General features: G+C 38.5%; 1 long non-coding RNA gene across 1 annotated transcript in view; it reads right to left on the reverse strand.

Annotated features, from left to right (window-relative positions):
• Positions 1 to 1,690: 1,690 nt before the first annotated feature.
• Positions 1,691 to 20,313, reverse strand: part of LOC115399753 (uncharacterized) — a 71,757-nt gene continuing 53,134 nt past the window's right edge. The window contains exons 3-4 of the long non-coding RNA XR_003932724.1: positions 18,360 to 18,410; positions 1,691 to 6,944 (exon numbers count right to left, since the gene is read on the reverse strand). This is a non-coding gene — a long non-coding RNA (uncharacterized LOC115399753). The remainder of the gene's footprint in view (positions 6,945 to 18,359; positions 18,411 to 20,313) is intronic.

Below are 20,313 nucleotides of genomic sequence, written 5' to 3' on the forward strand. Positions count from 1 at the left end.
TATCAAATTCAGCAAGAACACCTAGGCTGAGAGAGGTCAGTGTTGTATTTGTGAACGCTGTCTCAGTGCAGGCTAAGCAGCATTAGCATATAAAACATGAAAACAAGCCTGATGAATGCTGCAGATGATTTACCATGAGAAGTGACTTGGTGTAAAGAGAAAAAAAAAGAACCTTGCGTTTTTCCAGCAGATTAATAAATAAAGCTTCACATCAAGAACTTTGTAAGCATTTTCAGATGCATACAAATTAGAAAATATATGAGTGACAAATGGAGCAATTTATGCACTTTCCAGAAGGAACAGATTAAAATGTCATAATGTAACTATGAATAGAGATAAGATCGGACGATGTGAATCCCACACGGGGGAATTTAGTCAACACAGCAGCTCCATATATTATTCCATCTGAACACGGTTTCAAAAGTTTTTAAAAGTGGATTAAAGATACGTTTCAGCAGTCACATCCCTCTCAAGTGAAACCAGCTCCAACACTTTCAGTTCAAGATGCAAAAACAGTCTTTACACGATAACATTTATAGCTTGGGCTGGCTCAGGTCAACATGACACATCTCCAGAACAAAGTTCACTGACAGTGCCTGATGGTAAATGTTGGTAAATCTATTAGTGAGGTTGGTCTGTTGGCCGCTGGTCATCGTCTGGCTGGTTCAGATGTCCTCTGCTTCCCATGCAGATGTCTTCCTACTGAAAGGGTGTTTTCCCCCCTTCTTTGAGCCTAATTCAGACCAGACTGTGTCAGCATCTGAGTGCTGGTGGTATTCAATAAAAATGCAGAATCAAAGGTAACAGCTCAGGTCTGGACACAATTAAATAATTGAGAATCTGAGGGGGGAAAAAAAAGGGGATTTTTTTTTAACGAAGACATTTCTCGAATGATTTGTATCCACAATTCCTAACGCACAGCAATTACAGTCAAAAGTCACAGTTGGTAAGGATAGCTACTTCCTTTAAGGACAAGATCAAAAACAACTCAGACTCAGCTGCTGCCCTGGTGTGTGTGTGTGTGTGTGTGTGTGTGTGTGTGTGTGTGTGTGTGTGTGTGTGTGTGTGTGTGTGTGTGTGGCCTGATCAAAAAATCCAAAAATAACTCTGTTTAGTGCTTGTGTTGGAGACGTTTTTATTAAAAGTCCAAAGTCAAACCATTTCAATATTTTGTAATAATCAAAGAAAAAATGTTAGATAGAATTTGGCTTCATTGAGGGAATGGAAAAAAAATCGAAACTGAACATATCTTTTTGGGTAAAACTCTGTGGAAAAACTATTATTTATGTTATTTTAGTGTTCCTTTTTAAAGTTTAGAGTTTGGGCCGGGTCGATCACAAACCTTCTGTAAGTTCATTAAAAATGAGACAAAATCAGAAATATTTACATTTATTTGTAGGTGAATATTTAACCTTATCTGTGTCAATCTGATGGGTGAAAGGTCGCGTACACCCAGTCACACTGAGCAGCAGTTACTAAAACTGTCGAGCTACTTTGATCTGAAGAACATCTTTGAACAAAGCCAAGATTTCTCTGTGCGTCAGCTCTTTTCGCCTCGTCTCGCCTCCACAGACTCTCCTCAAACAAATGTGTACGCACACATCAGTGACCTTATCTAACCCCAACACGAGGTAACAAGCTTTCAGCGTGAAAGATTTCCTCTCCTCCGAGCTCGAGCTCGACCCCCCCCCCCCCCCCCAGCTCGTCAGGAGGCTGGCGTCTTTTTCTTTCATGAAAGATATTCAGGTGAAATGTCGGGCGATCTCTGTAACGCGACGTTAAACAGCCCGTCAGCCCCACTGGTTTGAGGCGCGATGCACCTCTGCAGGGCGTGGTGACACATCCTCAGTCACACGTCCGCAGCAAGACGCGAGGCCGAGACGCTAAACCAACAAAAACCAGCAAAAGCAAAATTCCAGTGAGAGGTGTTGCGACATATTTTTTCAGTGTTTTTTAGCATATTTCACAGTGGAAGTGTGTAACTCTAGTGTAAGTGTAGCTGATTATCAGCATCGCTGGATAGTAAAACTACACTTTGTCAGTCACAGACATTAAAAATGAACCAGTTTTCCTGTTTGATGGAAATAAATGTACTCAATTAAAACGTCGTCGCTTAATAAAATAGGGACAAACGATGCCTGATTTATTTAGTGCATACCTCAGTCTTTATGTGTTCCTGCTTGTCATTTTTAGAAACTGCAGCTTTTTTTCCAGGCATACCAACAAACACAGCAGACAGCTTCCTTAGTTTGAGAGGTTTTATTGATGTATTGTCATTTCTTACAGGCAGGGTTCATTTCTGCTGAAGACAAAAAAGAAGAAGCACGCTCAGCTTTATAGGCGCCCAAATATATCTGCCCTCCCTCCCTCGCCTCCCTCTCTCCCCCTCTTTCACTCTCTCACTCTGACTCACTCTGTCCTGCTCTTCTTTCACACGCACTCCTCACTGTTTGCTATTTGTCCCTCTCTTCCTAGTTCACACGCTCTCTTTCAGCTGCCTGACTTCCTTACGTCTCACTTTTGAAGTCTGTCTCTGCCTGGCTGATAACAGACACTTGACATTGTATTCCTGGAGAACAGAGACACTTCCTCGTCACACAGCGATCAGTCACTCACGGCCTTTGAAAACTGTATTTTTACTTCTACTTTGTGGAGTGTATTTTTTTTCTTTTTTAATTCTAACTCAACTCAGGAGGAAATATCAGTTTTCAATGCTTATACTTTCCATATGAAGTTCTTACTTTTTTTAATAATAAGGTTTCATAAACAGCACAAATGTAGGGAAATCTGAGCTTGGTATGTTATTTATTTGATGCGACTGTGCTTCTTGATAATAAGTGGTTGGTTATGTGCTTTCAGTGACGCTACCGTCATAAGAAGCATGCATTTGAGGGATGAGCAGTGAGGCGAGTTTATAAGTTCAACCTGAGAAAAGTTCTCAAAATATTTTTCTATTAACTCTAGTTTCTTGTATCGACTGGGTTGAGTCTGAAGAACCATATCATCAGTGGTCTCTTCACGATGTCCAGCCTGCACACACATTGCTCCTTCAATTAGTATTTGACACATGGATGTGCCGCTCTGCTGGTCATTCCACAAATGCATGCTCCTTTTAACTGCAGCAACACTGAGAGCAAAGCTCTTACTTTCCGTGATAAGTAAAGCTCATGAGGGTTAAACTACAGGCTGAACATTAAGAAGGATAAAGTCCCAAACGAAGGTCAGCAGTGACCGTGACAGCAGCAGGGATCAAACTATATCAGATCAAATGATCCAAATCAATCAAAATTCCCCAAAATGCTACATTGTAATGCTTTAGATGGCACGATCATTCATTATATCAATTTTTTCATGATCTGGTATATCTCTGTTCTAAGTTCTAGATGAACAAATTTAATTCTAATGAAATTCAGATTATACTTATTCACATGATGAGACTGCAGTTTGTAGTAATGTTGAGCTGGGCTGCATTATGTTCAAGTGTTCCTAACACACACTAAAAGCTCCTATTGTTCTCATGCGTTTGATCATTTCAGACTGAGGAGACAAATGTCAGAAAAATGGAGTTAATCTAAGAGGAAATGGAAGTCCGCTTCTCCTCAGGGAGGAATCTGTTTAGGAAAAGTGAATTGCTCGTGAAAAATGCGTGAGCTCACCACATTATGAAGTTAAAAAACTGAGGCTTAATGTGTGACAATAGCCCGAGGGTGATGAAACTCACGCAGTCTGTTATTGACAACATGTTGAGTTTCACTGCAACATTACTCAGCAGTCTCATGCAGCCACAAGTTCAGCTATCAGCTATGAAACCAAATCACAAGTGTTCAATTACACTTGATTTTTTACTTTCCAAAAGAAGGCTATGCTCTATCGATGGATCTGGAAATAAGACTTTCTGGAAAAAATGGTTGGTGTGTGTCATTTCTCCACAATAAAGCACATTTTGTTAAGACTGACATGATGAAGTGGATGATTCTGGTTCCAGTTGTTTAAAGCCTCATTTCCACTGCACTGTGCCGGAACGGTACACTTTGTTGTGAATTTAATTGTATAATTCCAAGGTAAATTTCCGAGTGTTAGACTGTTGTAAAATTCCTGTTTGTTATGTAAACTTTCCCTGTAATCTGACATCTAATTGATTAAATTATTGCCAATGAAAATAAATACCAACAAAAATGATTAGTTGAAGCTCTGATGAGATGAAGATTAAACAAATCTTGGATCTGTGTTCTGCAGCTCAGACAAACTGATTGAGAGTTGTTTTTATTATTTTACAGAGATTTCAACTGTTCAAATACAGGTTAAATGAATGTGGCACACAGGAAAAGCTAGTTCATGTAGTCTGCCTTGAATTCACTTTTTTAAATTGCTCTGATCTTTGACTGAAGTCTTGTTCGAGCTGTTCAAAGGTTTAATGAATTTGGAAAAACAACATTGATGATCAAACTTCTTCAGCAACCCGATAGCAGCCATTTCTAAGTATTCATTTTCTTCCCAACGTGCCAGATTTTCATAGTAAAGCAATGATGACTCACAACGGCTCCGTTTACATGGGTGCTTTTCTTTCAACCGAATTAAAAACAGTGGGATTAAAAGTATCTGTACACATGAATGCTAAATAAATCATCCATGTTCAGTCCTGCTATACATGGGCCACAGCTGAAGCCGATGATACGCTATCTTCGTCATTCCCTATCAGGTTCTGATCTTTAGCTTTGTAGTCAGTAGTCTTCAGCGCCTACAGGTGAGTTTTTATCCGCTGGATATCTGCTCAAACAACCTTCCTACCAACTCTGTGATATGCCGCCCGGCAGCAGGCCGCCACCGCCGCCCGGTTCGACTTTACTGCCTCCTGCTTACTGTTTTCCGGGCACGTCACCACATGACTAACAGGGATCACATGCACAGAAAGAGTAATCCGCTCATATAACATGGTCCTCCGTCTTCAGCTGTTTATATGAAGCATCAAGTGGATTATTTTTCCTCCTACAATCTGATCAGAAATTTAATCCGGACCGAGTGAGTCGGATTCACTTTGGTGTTTATATGAGACGTTTACAATCTGTTTAAACTCATGTTCTGATCATAAGGAGGGTTTTTGGACCCATGTAAACAGGGCTAGTGATCCTTAGATAGTGAGTCCATTTACACACTAACTAAAAATCTGGGGCCTTATTTATAAAATATTGCGAAGGACACACACTAACAGCGCTTTGTAATTATAAGCTCCTCATGGAAGAGCAAATCTGTCGGGCACATTACAGCAGCCAGACCTTTATTATGCAGCTTCGATGCTGGACAGGGCAGGTTAGAAGGAAGGGAGGAAAAAAAATTAAATTAATGTAGCAGTGCACACATTCTCACATAAACTTAATTTTTTAAAATCCCAACATTTGCATAGGAAGTGTTGTACACCTCTTTCAGGCTCCGTTTGGTACGTAGGCAATCTTTATAAATGAGGCCCGTAGTTATCAGGTTTTAGGAGTAATCAGATTAGATCTTAAATACGTAATCTTAAAAGCCATAATGTGACTCAATGAGCAATGCCTTCTCGCATGTATTCCTGACTTATTAGTTCAACAAGACAAGGCCAGATGTTTTGGGAACAAAATCAGATTCAGAAAAGTTTTATTTTCATTATGTATAATGAAATTACCCACAGTTTCTCCTTTTCAAATACAGATATATGCAAATACACAAATATAAGCAGAAAAATATGTACAGTATTGTATGTATAAAAAAGCAGGATAAAAGGATAAATAGGTAGGTGTAACAGTTCACTGTGCAAAGTTCGCAGGTGAGGTAGACGGGTGTGGTGGTATACGTATATGGAGCTTCTCTTACTGATTACAAATAAGCAAACTCAAGTGCATGCAAAAACATCCAATCTGACTTTTACAATTATCAGATTTTTCTGATCTAATTCAGAGTTTGTGGTGGGATGGAGGCGACCTGAGTGCATGTCGGGTTGCCTGTTTTCACAGCTTCATGTGTTTCAGGTTTTCTTTGGCTTTGAGTCACTGGCCTGGACTGAGTCACTTTACCAGCGCGACCAACAGCTGGCACTTTAAAGTCCTTCTACCGACCACAAATCAAATGCTTCTAGCATCGGTTTGGGTCTGAAATAGTCTATATTAGGTACATAGTTCTCAAATAGAGTAAAAATATGAGTCCAGTTATCATCCGTAAAGCTTTATCTGACTGTGTTGTCAGTAGCTGCCGTCAATCACACTCAACTCTTACCGATTCTTCTAATAATCCCTCTTTCACCATCTCCACTTACTTCTCCATACACTATGTTGTCCTGCTCTATTATTTACCATTGTTGACTCCTCACTGTGCTCCAAAAAAAAAAAAAAAAAAAAGAACATTTTCTTTCACATCATCATATTCTTACTCATTTGTAAAGTTTCAAACTTCATAAAGGATGCTTCATGAAAAAGTCCTTATGTGAACTGGTGAACCACACTGGGTGTATTTAGCGGTGATTAGGCCAGGCTGCGATGGGCAAGTGATCGTCGCCTCGCATTTTACTGGCCATGCTCGCTGCCAGCAGTGATTTCAACTGCATGACTTCACTGGGTGTGGGGACTTTTCTACAAAACAGCCCACAAACCAAACAGCCAGAAAGAAACCACAGCACCTGGAAAATGAACAGCGCTATCAACCTCCTGCAGGTGTTTTATAGTCATCTGGGGCACTGTGGCAATAAAAAAAAAAAAAAAAAGACTTACTGCCCCTTCAAACCTCTTGAATTTGTTTTTCCTGTCAAACATCTAACCAAATTATTCCCAAAGCAACTCCACATCACTATTTACTCTGCCAGGAACCAACAGCTGCAGACCACAGCACAGAGCAACCCCCTCCTCTTCTGCCTGCGGTCACCAACCTCCACATCTCACGATGACAGTGAAGTCACGATCCTCACAGATGCTGCATCGCAACTGCAAGACAAGGAGAGGAATGTGTCGTTAGTGGAGGCCGAAAGAGACTCAAAGATATGATTTACAAAACACAGCAGTACAGGAAAGACGATAAGGTAAGGTAAAGCCATACGATGTAACAATTCAGGCTTTTATTGCTCACAGGTAAAATATGCTTCAACAGGTCTGGACTATTTGCAAATGCAATATAAACGCTGTTACACATGTCAATTGTATTCTTGTTTCATTTTGTAGCAGATAGTTTTGTGTCACTGTTTTTTTTTTCAGGTTCACCTGCGCTCCTGATTCAAAGGATCAGAGGTAGAAAACATTACAGCAGTGTTTCTCTGCAGAGAAGGCAGACGGTAAAGTTCATCCAGGCTATTTGCACTGTAACTCCCTTTCATGTGACTTTTATTTGACTATCTGGAACTCAAACACTTCCATTTCAGGGGATTATTAGAGGACATTTCAACACCTTCTAGAACTCACACATGCTGCCACTCACATTCTAGGACACACGCATTCTGGAACACACACACACATTTGGGAGATCCCACACATCCTAGAACCCACACACATTCTAGAACTCATGCACACTGCAGAAGTCACACACATTAATCAATGTGAGGTTGAGAGAAACTAAGTAAGATCAGTTGTCCAGTGAAGGGTTAATGTAAATTAAAACTAGAACATATATTTTTTTTTAAATTCATGCAGAGTGATTAACCACAGTTGTGACCACTTACACAAATTGAGGTGTTGAGTGTCCAGATCCCGAGTATTTTAGGTTTTTATAAAGTTTAATCTTTATGCTCACACACCCTCACAGTTCACTTTGCCTTTTCGATAACCTTTCACTATTTTTTTCTTTGATTAAACTTCTCATGCAAGAGAAGTCAAGGGAATAATTACCTTATAAAAAAAAAACCTCACTAATCTAATAGTGGTTATGGGTACTGAGTAAGCCTAATGATCAACATGTGCCATTATTATTTTCCACACTTTCACACAGATGCCTGCAAACAGGAGTTGAAACAAAAAAAAAACTGAAATGCATTAAATCTTTTCTTCTAAGGGGAGAGAATGATGTGATGCATAAAATAATGTGCTTTATACATCTAAAAAGGTCTTCTGTTGACTCATTGAATTCAGAATGCAGTATCAGCAGCGTGTTGTCATTGTGCTCAATTCCCTACATTTCCAGTGCAATGATTCATCTTTAGTAAACAAATTACAGCCACCATTCACATAATGCTGATCACATACAATTACAGCCAAATGACACTCAATTTTAATGCACACTCATGGGACATGCTTACACAACAATCTATCGACCGCCTGCCAAATGAATTTAAAAAGGGTTAATGCAGTAAGAGACAACTGCAAGGAGGCATGCAATTTCCCGTCAAAAATGTGACCATCACGTGAAAGTTCTGCAAACATCCATGGTGCCTTAACACCTGTTATTAGGAAGCAAAAAAGATTTTGTAAGCTTTACACTGGGAAGCCGGCATCATTTTGATGAAATCTGATTATAGCTAGTAGTAGTAGTACTGACAGAGCGTAACAGAGTAAAGAGATGTAATACTTAGAAAAAGAGGTAGTTTGAGCAGGGCATTCCCATGAAGTTCCCATGGTCAATGAAACTCATCTTTTTTTTCTTTAATTATAATGAAATCAACCTTGTGTCTATGTAATGATTGGTTTTTCCAAATATAAATACAAATCCAGACAGAGCACACCAGAAGACATGTTATTTCTTTTCTACAAACATGTATTTATGAATACACACCGAACATCTGTGTTCATGCCCAACGTCACTGCAGCTTCCTGCTTTCTGCACAGGCTTTCTCAGCCTGCTGCTCATTAAAGTGTTGCTTCTTGTTCCTCCAGATAAACGCTCAACAATGACAAAGTTCTGTATTATTGGTCAATCATGTGCCCAGTTTAATTTTAAAGGTTTATTACCCATTTCATGAGATATTAAATACTCTAATGCAGGCCTGTCATGCAAACTCTTTCATTCAGTTTTTATTGAGGGTTTGGTTTGTACTCAGGTTGCCTTTTATGGATATGTGTATTTTCATAATGAAAACAATATCAAAACCACCCGGGGTCAATTAAAATTCAAATAACCTGCTTCAATTTTCACAATTCACAGAGTCGAGTTGTCTGTAATGACTAATGATTGGGGTCACTTTGATATGGCCACATTTCTCCGAGTCATAATGATGGACCCTGTGTGCCCAGTCTAAACAGATTAAAGCAAAGGAATTTTCAAAGCTTTGCTGGTAGTGGAAAAAAAGAAAAAAAAAATCAGCGTTTACAGTTTTGGCTTGACAACAGACAATAGGAGCTCCTCCCTTGAGCTTTGCGCACCATTGGAAAAGATGAAAGTTGGGTCAACATTCACACTGAAGGCTTTTAACAGATGATATTCTGGAAAAGTTGCAACACAGCTGAGACCTGTGACTATAGATGAAACAGCATTTGTTTTCCATTTGTGCTATTTCAGTACCAAATTGTCCCTCTTTATGTGAGAAGTTTATTGTGAACAGTGTTTAACTGAAAAGCTCAACTGATGTTGGATTACTCTTCTGTACTGTTTTGTTTCTGTAATTGTTGTCGTCGTTGTTTTTTTTTTAAGTTACGTTAATAGATACTGCACCAGAAATGAGAAAATGTTGAATTTTTGTCTCTTGTTTGTGGATATCTTAAGATTAAAAAAAAGGCATGGAACGTTCCAACTCTTTTGTAATTCGCTTTTATAATTGATCATTCTCAATCTCACAGATTCTGCACAGAGGTAGCCACAGACACCGGCACAAACACACTGTGATGATTTATGACTTAAGAAAAAAGTGAAAAACAAATTAATAATTCTGGGAACAAAAAAAGACTTGTCTGAGGAACATTCCCAGCGGCAACTTGTGTTCTCAGATGACAAAAAAATTCTCTTGAAAAAAACCATAAATGGGGAATGTGTTGGGCCTCTTAATCTGCTCTATATTCAGAGTTATGTGACTTACTTTGGTTTATGTGACTAAAGTTTTCCTTAAATAAAATGCATATTTTTACACAAAACTAAGCATAAACTGACATAACGAAAGAGTTTGTCTTCTTGATGAATCTTTTACTCAGCCATCAAACCAGTCCAGCACTCAGTAACTGAGGGTCAATATAGGAATCGACGACTGCCCTCTAATAAGTTACTACTTTGTAAATGTTTAACAGAAAGCATACTGTATATTAGACCAGCTCATAAATACCAACATTAATGACAGAAATCATGAATGAACCCCTCCAGGGAAACCCCAACACCACGAGGAGAAACCTCCGTCGTGTTTGCCCATTTATCTGTGATTAGTCTTGGGTAGCAAAGCTCCATCAGATTGGCCAGATATGCTAACATTTGGAGCATGGCAACTATTTCTTGCATGAGTCAGCATTTTGCGAAATGCATATTGCGAGTGCTGACAGGATGATACATTTCTGATGCATCATGCAGCACTAATTCAGAGTCATCAAGAAAAAAAAAAAGCAAGCATGTCTTGTGACAATGAGGCCATGGTTCCTGGAATAAATGCACAAAGGTTACACAGACTGTGTCTGGCAGCTTTCTTATGACAAGAATTCTGATATTCAAAACCTGTCAAAAACGATAGAAAAGAAGTATGAGGGTTAAAGACGTTGGCCAAGACAGCCCACAGTTATTCATCTGGTAGATGTTAATGAAACAGCAATATTTCTGTGACTTCATTCAGTTCAACACACAGTCATGTTCATTACTTCCGGTGTTCCACAGGGTTCTGTTCTTGGTCCTCGGCTATTCATCTACCTTCCATCCTACAGCAATGTATTCCAGAAATAGATACATTTCACCACTACAGGGAAAAACACCCAGGTCCACCTTTATTCCACACACGCTCAGGCTTTACTGTTGTAGGTGGAATACAAACAAAATTGATCATCACTGCTTAAAAATATTCAGTTTTATTCAACATTACAATAACTATTTCCGTCAACATAATCATTCAAAATATTGAAAAATTCTTCTATAAACTTGATTTTTAAATTGTTTCTCAAGTTAATCTCCAAAGTTCATAAAAAGTATTTTGAAGGGTATCCAACGCAGAAATTTTAATGAAAGCATTAAGTGTCTCCCGCTCATCCTGCTCCTGACAGATGACGTCACTTAATAATCGCAGAGCTGCTACGCCGTGCAGAACTGCAGCCCAATACTGGTGTCGGTAATGCTGCATCCCTCAGTGAAAACCATCTCGATGTTGGGACAGCAAGCAATGAATCAAAACACCTCAAACATCAGTCAACACCAAAGTAGAAGTAAGGAAATTAAAGTCTATTTCTTCTCTCGAGGCTCTCATTCTGAAATGTGGTACAGAATGCTCCAAGTTCCACCTCTGCTTTATTAACAAACCTCTCATATTTTAAAGCACTAACACAACATATGAAGAAAAACATAATTTTGTCACCTAAAACTCAGATTCACAAGCGAACCTGCTACAGCCATCGTCACCCTAACAAATCTCTCCAGTTATACATTAAGAGGCTCTTCACAGGAGGCTGAATGTCTTTATTCATCTGAGAGTACCAGAGCTGGACGCTATGATTAAAGACCTTGTAAGAGGTGTAAGAAGATGAATTGCAGCCTAAAGTTCCATTTGTAACCTACACATCTCTCTCAAAGTGTCCATTATACCCACTACAGACCAGACAGCTGGATATTTCTCAGCTTTTGGTGGTGGTGGTGTTAATCACTCAGATAAGACCCAAGGAGATGAATTAGTCTGTTGCCCTTTTTAAGTGGAGTAGCACTTAGTTTCAGACTGCAGATATTTCGATTCCACCACCAGCAGCTTCCTGAAATTTGTTTTTCTCTCAACTTCTGTGGGAGTCGTCAATATTACCGTCAACATAAGTGCTTCTGTGTCATTTTCAGGATGTGAAAACTTTCAAAAACAACACTTCTCGCTAGTTCAAAGGCCCCAAAGTGCAAACTGTTCACGCTCACAGCAACATGTCACTCTCTGCAAAAATAAACACGTGCACAGCATAGGGGACAAGAGAGGTGTCCAGTCACTGCACTGATCTCTCTCTCTCTCTCTCTCTCTCAGGACAAAGATGTATAACAAGGATGAATAATTCACTGAAGGGGCAGGACCAGAGGAACCAGTCTGATGGATGACTCGGTGCTTTGTCTTGCTGTTTGATAAAGTGGCTCTGCATTTGGCCCTCTCAGGGCTGCTTTAAGCACATGTGCTGAAGAAATGAAATGACATGATGCTTTCAACTGATTGCGTTTAAATATTCAACACCAGTGTCTCTTTTCAGTATGGATCTGCTTATTGCATTCGATTTTTACCTTCATTCGGTAATTCTCTTCTCAACACATAAGAAAAATGTAAAGATTTGTTAGCAAGATTAAAAGAAGAAAGGTGAAGTAGTATTTTGGGGGAACATTTAATGAGAAAATAGTTTCCTCACAGACTAGAGGAAAGTGGATATTTGGGATTTGTAAAATTGGCTGCATTTAACAACGTAACAAAAGTTGGGATACAGACGAAAACATAATGAAATACTAATGTAAATTTATAAAGAGACAGATAATTTACCACAGAAGCAACCAGCAATTCCTATTTCAATGTACGGTGAACCATCACTGTGTTGCACACATGTAAATACTTAACTGCGTGACCGGTTTGTCATAGAACAGTTGCTTAATGCAGAATTCTAATGTGACGAGACATGGCTACACTAAACATGCTCATGCATACAACAGGCCTTCAGAGAGACCACGCAGGAAAAGATTAGAAGCCCTTCATCACTTCACTTGTATGAGTCAAATGAAGACTTTAACACAGCTGCAAAATGACGATGTTAAATGCAAAAGATGGGAGAGCTTCCATGGAAGGTTGATTTATCAGAATAACATATCCTGAGAAGAAAAAAACATAGAGCTTACAAACTTATGCTCATGTTTCATTACTGTGATGGAAAGAACTGTAGAGATGTTAGGAAACAATTATCCTATTGTTTAAAATAATAAATTCAGACTGTTGCCCTTGGGCTGTTTCACATTATGAAATGAGGCCTGTGTCACATAACAACACCGCGTTACATAAAAACTCAACAAAGGGTAATACATCGTCAGTTCATTCTGTAATGAAACACACATTTTGCAATAAACAGAAAAAAACATGATTTTCTGACATTTCTTTTTTTAAATGAGTACCGACATATTGCAGTGGGTATTCTGAAAGGTTACAAGTCTGAATGTTCATCCTTGGTTTAGTTGATCACTTCAGCATTGTAAATTGGCTCTATTTGTTTGTATTATGTTGTGTGACATTGTCTTAAAGATTTTGATTGTATCAAGTACGGTGCAGCTGTTGTGTATAAAACTTCATGCACAGTTTCTACTAATTTACAGAATAAAAATCACATCTCATGTAGTTTTTGAATAAGTCACTAGGATGATGATACTTTACACTTTATTCATGCTAAGAAGCAAGACATGAAAAGATTTCATTGCACAGTGACTTTTATTGATGAAAACAGTTCTTCCAACACTCAACTCTTCATAATTTCAAACTTTGTATATTTGTTTATATTTTCTATTTTTTCATTGTAAGCGATATACAGTCTATCTACGCTGCAGGAGGGCAGATAAAACGAAACTTTGATTCCATCGTGTGTCTTGTATGAACAGCAGAACTGTCAATAAAGCTCACTTTGACTTTGACATGCCTGCTGGTTGGTTTCTTCATAATGCAACTTATTACAGACTTTGTTTAAAAAAAAAAGTTAAAAAGGGCATTCCTGTTATGTGTTTTTTGTTTGTTTGTTAGTTGGCCTGGCTATTAATTACAAAATTTGCTATTGAATAATGAAGATTAAAAAAATTCCCTGGAATTCTAGAACACTGTTGAATTAAATAATAATAAAAGGAGCCACATTGTGTGACAAAGTAATTTAGAAAAAAAAATTATAAAACACACCATGAAGGGGAAAGATTTAAATCAATGAGGAAAATACAATTCTTTAACCAGAAATGTATAAATGAATTTTGCGTATAAATTAAAAAAAACAAAAAAAACTTTTATGTCTTGGTATGGTCATGTTTGTGTGTGACTCCATCAGCAGTCGTGTGCAGCCGCTGAGCGCCGGTACAAATGGCGTCCCGGTTAGAGATCAGGGGTCCTGCCATGGGATTTCTCCACTCAATCCGTCTATTCATTACTGCTGAGAGGAGACCCGGCGCTGTGATGGATGAGTGGATGTTTTGTTTTGCTGTCACTTCTGATGAAGTGGAAACCTGCATCAGCGTTAAGCAGGTTTAAAGGTACTTAACAGCAGCTGTGTGTGTTGGCTGCAGATCAAAGGTGAGAGAGACGGACGAGTGTGGAGGATAACCCATCCTTCAATCTCTTTTTCCCCGGAGTTTGTTCAAAGTGCCGCTGCAATTATTAAGATTATATTCATTAACTTCCTAACGCAGCCATAAAATGACACAAGAGCTGATTTGCAGCATTGAGATACCCGGATCATGTTGTATTTACTGCATGCACTCTGAATGTGAAAGCATTCACTGCTAATAGGAAGTCAACAAAGCACATCTGAACCAGTCAGTTAAGACGATAAACTAACTCCTTGCTTTTTAAACACTCACACAGTACGAGTCAAAAGAAAACCTTATACTATACCAGCTGGCTTTCACTTCAAGATATAAATGGGCTCATTGTATTTATATTTTTAAGATTTGGAATTTTTCTATTTCCATATATGTATATATATATATATATATATATATATACTCACTTCAATTCTGAGGCCACATATTACCGAATTTCTTCTTGATATACGATACGATATCTCAGCTTAGTCATGTCGTGTTTGAAAAGGTCTTTTTTCTTAAATCCTCTTCTCTCAATTTGAATCGGTGTTAAACGTGCGTGTCAGATGTGTTTTCCTCTGGTTGTCTTGTCCTGACTGTTTCTTTGTTTTGCCTTGTTAAACGTCTCGTGAAGCTCTCTGTAACAACCTGCACGAAAAGTGGCATCAGAATAAAGTTTGACTGGCTGGTTGCCGTTTCCACAGAGATTACAGAAAATTTTAGTCTCTATTTGTTTCTTCACGGCCAGATACTTAAGCTCTGTATCTCTCTTATTTAGCATTTTTCAAGCTGGGCTTATCTCGCAGTAACATTCTACCTAGCTGCTTTTCTCTCGTTGGCTTCCTCTTTCTTCTTTGCACTTGGTGGAAGGAGCTGCTGACTGGAAAGATGGATGTGCAGATAAAATGGCTGAGCCGGCGTGCAGAGCGTTCGAGTCGGGACATCTGTGATGTGTTTCTGCGCGTACACACATGCACACACACAGCTGTCAAAACAAGTCAGGGAATAAAGACTCCTTTGCTTCTTTTTTTCTTTTTTTTTTTTTTTTTTAAGGGGGAAAATTAACCTCTGCCGCTTTTCTGCTCAATGAGTTTGTGCCTGTAAATTCGCATTAGTCATGCTGTGGGGAAAAAAAAAAAAAAAAACAGGCCGCTAAATGGTAAAGTCAGGTTTAGGTTGAAGGTGATTAACTGGTTTTAGTTTAAGATCAGTGGAGTAAATAGGAAGTTCTCCGATGGAGGATTGTGGATTCAGGGTGGAAATAGTTGTGAGGCAGTAATTGTCACGAACAAACACCGAGGAAAGTTTGCAAATTGAATCATGTCACAAACAATTCATGTCTAGATTTTATTTTCACTTTTCAGTTAAAGTAAAACAATGAGATCTGGTGTTTGCACTGCGATCTGGCATCTCCAGACATTTTACCTTTGAATAAGACAATGTATTCAAAATTAAATTAAAACAAAGCTGAAGAGCTCAGACAAAAGTGTGTGTCCTGAGGTGACCTCATTAATCCAGGGTCCTCAACCCCTGGTCTGTGGGCTTCTTCCGGCCAGCGCGATGCCCACTTCAGGTCCAGATGTTAAAAATATACAGCAGTATTTACAGTACAGTTACAGTTCTTTTAAAGTTTATCCTCACAATTACGGTACTATAACCATTTATTTTTGCCAAATAAATAATACAATGAATTTAATATGGGGAAAAAAACTCCCAAAAAAAGATGTAGAGGAAGAAGTTGAAGACGTTTTAATTTGTTTTGCACAGTCCAAACCAATATGAGCAACAGAGCTGTCCAAGCTGTTTAAAGTAAGAAAAATATTTATTCATTAGTAAAATGAAAGTTTTCCATCAGGTACAATAAAGACATGAATGTTTCAGTCTTCGGATGAATGAAACATGTTTACTTCTAGTCATAGCTCAACGCATCAAAAATGCAAACAGCACAATATCGTTCACTTAAAATGACCAAAAAAAAAAAAAAAAGAACAGGCTAAATCCAGTGGCTGATTTAGGCCAAGCCGGTAAATTCTACGGAATAACAGAGAATGTGTGTAATTTAGGAACAAACACCCAGATTATTAAACAATATTTGCTTTGGCAGATTTTATTTTAAGAAATAACAGCAATTTTTATACTAGTTGGAAAATAAAAAGGCTGTCCAGGTAACTAACATGGCTGATCAATCAAATCACAGATCAAAATCAAAGCACCTGCATGAAGCTGATAAATGTATAAACAGAACCTGAGATCTGACAATCCTCACTACATAAAACTGCACCGCAGTTGTGGAAAAGTCTGTGTGAATTATGCTAAACTCATGTGCTTCTTTTTATTTACATCAATTTTCATTGAAAAGGTTTAAAATAATTATCATTACTGCCTTCAATATGTTCCCTTATAAAATCTTAAGAGTTTTACTATTTCTTGCTTTGTTCCAGTATTCAATGTCGATAGTTCCCCTGTATGTTTCGTTGTCTTTTATTTTGTAAAGAATTCAAAGGTCTTAAAGATCTATCTTTGCAAACTCATATAGTATTACTCCTATTAGTTTCTTTATCAATCCTAATTTTCCTGATTTAATTTCTGTTTTCATCTTTGTGCTATTAATGCTGTTGGGAAAATATGTTCATAAAGCATTAAATTGACTGAATATTTCACTATTTCTGACACTCACTGAAATTACTTGTACATTTGTACATTTCCTTACTGATTCAATACACAGTATTTACTGCTAGTGCCCGATCATACAATGTACTATTTGCAAGATAAATACCCTAAACACGACGTCCAACAGGCATCTAGATGCAATGAACAATCACACTAGATCAATGTGCAACGTTCAACCAGGTTTTTATATGTTTAAGATATATGCATGAATCAGGTGCACTAAATAAGAGGAATCAAAAGTCAAATCATGTGTGTAATTATCATATTTCCAAATACTTTGTAAGAAACAGAAGAAATGTGGAAGTTCCCATGTCTCGCCGGATAAAAGGTCAAAACAGTCTGTTTTGAAACAGCAGCCATGCAGCGAGGATCTGATGTCATGACGTATATTGATCAATCGGTCTGATGAATAGGTGCAATTCACTTTAGCTAATCAATCACAGCTGGTCACACGATGAAGGAGGGCAACATAGCTGTGCACGGGTTTTTTTTTTCTATACATTTCAGCATGTGTTTTAGGGATTTAAACCTTTCGATTTGTGTTTAAAATGCAGTGGCTGGAATAATAATTGTTTCAGTTCTCGGATGAAACTTGCAGGAACACTCGCTCATGCCGCCATTTCGCTGTAAAAAAAAACACTGTTTTTCCAATTGGGTTTTTCACACCGTGGTCGCTCCAGGATGCACACAAATAATAAATGTGTTATTCAAAGACACACACACACACACACACACACACACACACACACACACACACACACACACACACACACACACACACACACACACACACACACACACACACACTGAATCTGGAACAGATATGGATTGTGCTGCACTTTCTTGCGATCGACAAGAGAGAACGGTTCTTTGTTGGTTGACTTTTTATCCCCTGAAATGACAGATTATCTACCACCTCGAGTTATTTAAGCTCAATTCAAGCTTTCCCAATTTTTACCGGACGAACTGAAGCTAGAATTTGTCTCCAGTATGTACAAATGAGACAAAGCGTGCAGCCTATTTACCTGTGGTTTATTTGATTGTTTTTACTGGGGTTGCCACATCAAGTTACTTCACCGCTGGTTTTCACACAAAGATGTCTTTCCTGAATAAAATGGGATTGAAAAAGATAAATAGATAAACTATGGTATGTTTTAAAATTTTGAAGTGTTTTTTTAACGTTTATCTATTGATGCAATGATCCATTTGTCTACCTAAAGACGCATGAATCCAGATGTCCGTCATGCTTTTGTCTGAAGTAGTTGGATTTTAAATATTTGGTATGCAGTGTACTTTATATTACCTACACACATGGGTATTATAGTTCATTAAGTGTGTAAAGCACCTACCAGATGTGTTTAAGTGAAGTGGTGAAACTGTCTCAACCCAGCGCCTCACATCTGAAAAGAGAGAAGAGAAAATGGAGAGTTAAGACATTTAGGAGTCGATTTCACCGGGACATTTAGTGTATTTTATAATGATGAACATGTTATGATTTTATCCGCAGTGCTTTAGTGCATTAATCCATCATTAGAAGTCAACCCTGTTATCATTGATACTGCTGTAAAAGTTTTTCTGCATTTTTAGGCAACTCAGGAATCAATGACGCTATAAATGTTCCAATACAATGTTTTTTTTCTGATATCATCTTAAAATGGTACAATGTTCACCGAAGGCCGAGGCTGAACGACCCCCTGCGTCACACACTAAGAGGCCAGAGTCGGTTCAGACTCGAGGTGGAGAAAAGTGTCCAGGTGGACACTGGGTTGCTTTCTAGCAGGAATTATCTCCCTGCCCTGAAACCGGCTTCCGAAAAGGTCAGGTCAACCCATTTTTTATTATGATTTATCTTCAATTAAATCGGCACTAGTAATACCAAAAACCCACTTTGATATCAGATTAAATTAGACCCCACTCCAAAATCGTCTACTTTGGAGATGTGAAAAAACATTCCATGTAAGCAGTGACACTTGAGTGTTGTATTTGCTGGAAATTGTCATCCCATGACCCATATATCCTGTAATGTCAAAAAAACAAAAACAAAAACAAAATGAAAATACATCAAGCAGTGTCAAAGCACTTCACAAAAAAATTAAGAAAAAATATACATGAATGCCGTTTGTCACAAAATCTGGTGAATCTGTGTAAAAGGACATTATATGACCTTGTGACCTCAGTGGAACAGGAGGCAAGGAGACGAAATAATGAGAAGTTCAAAGCAGAAGTCCCTTGATTTGTCGTTTCCACAAATTCCCAAAATACTTCACAAGTGGCATCGACTTCACTGCGTTTCACAACGGCGACGGCTGCCGGCTGGCACCGAAGACGTTCAGCGCTCACCCCGGGGAGCTTTGAGCTCAGTTTCTGAAAGTTTCTCAGGGACATTTTATGATGCACGACCAGGACTCCATGAGGGCCACAGTCGGCATCTGTTTGATTAAAACATGCGACGGGAGCTGGTGGATTTACCAGAATGACTCATTATTAAATCCACTGACCAAATAATTCCTAGAAAACCACACAGCCCCTGGATTTGCACCACCTCCCTTTTCTTCGAACACTGATCCCAGGATCTCTGCGCACCGTGTTTTAGAGAAATCTTCAGTGGGCTGAAGAAACAAGCACACACATCCTTAAAAAATAATTAATCCTGCACAACTGTGACAAATTAGTCTCACTCGACAGCGTTTATTCTGCTTTCGGAAGTTTTCTTCCATCCGTCAGTTTTTAGCAGCGCTTCTGGTTCACTCCTCACGTGTTTGAAACAGCAGACTGAAAATCCATCCCACACACAGCAGACTGATGCAAAGAGACTCTTTATGTGTGGGCAGTGTTTTGAGGAAACAAAAAGCATGCCTGTGTGTGTGTGTGAGAGAGAGAGAGAGAGAGAAGGTAAAAGAAGATCTAATGTGGGTGGCCAACTTTTAATCTAATCTGTCATCGCCTCATTTATGTATTACTTTTCTTAAAAAGGGTTCATTTGAATGCATCACATCTTTATTTATATCCTTTTCCTCCTTTGTCTGCAGCATGCATCCTAATTTTTCGCCTCCGGCATTCGGATTGAAAATATTTTAACCTTGATGAGTCACTGATGCTGCCTTAAAGTGCTTTTAGGATAACGAGGAAAAAAATCTAAAATACACTTGTACAGACCGTGTTTGAAAATCTGTAAATATACGACTCGGAGCCGTTTTCACCATCTTCAATTAAATGCTGTTACTATGTGTGTTTTTGATCCAGAAAAATAGGCAGTGAAACCAGACAAACATCAAGGTTTTGCCTTTGTTTCCTTCTCCGACC

This window comes from Salarias fasciatus, chromosome 13, assembly GCF_902148845.1.
Source record: "Salarias fasciatus chromosome 13, fSalaFa1.1, whole genome shotgun sequence".
Taxonomy (NCBI): Eukaryota; Metazoa; Chordata; class Actinopteri; order Blenniiformes; family Blenniidae; genus Salarias; species Salarias fasciatus.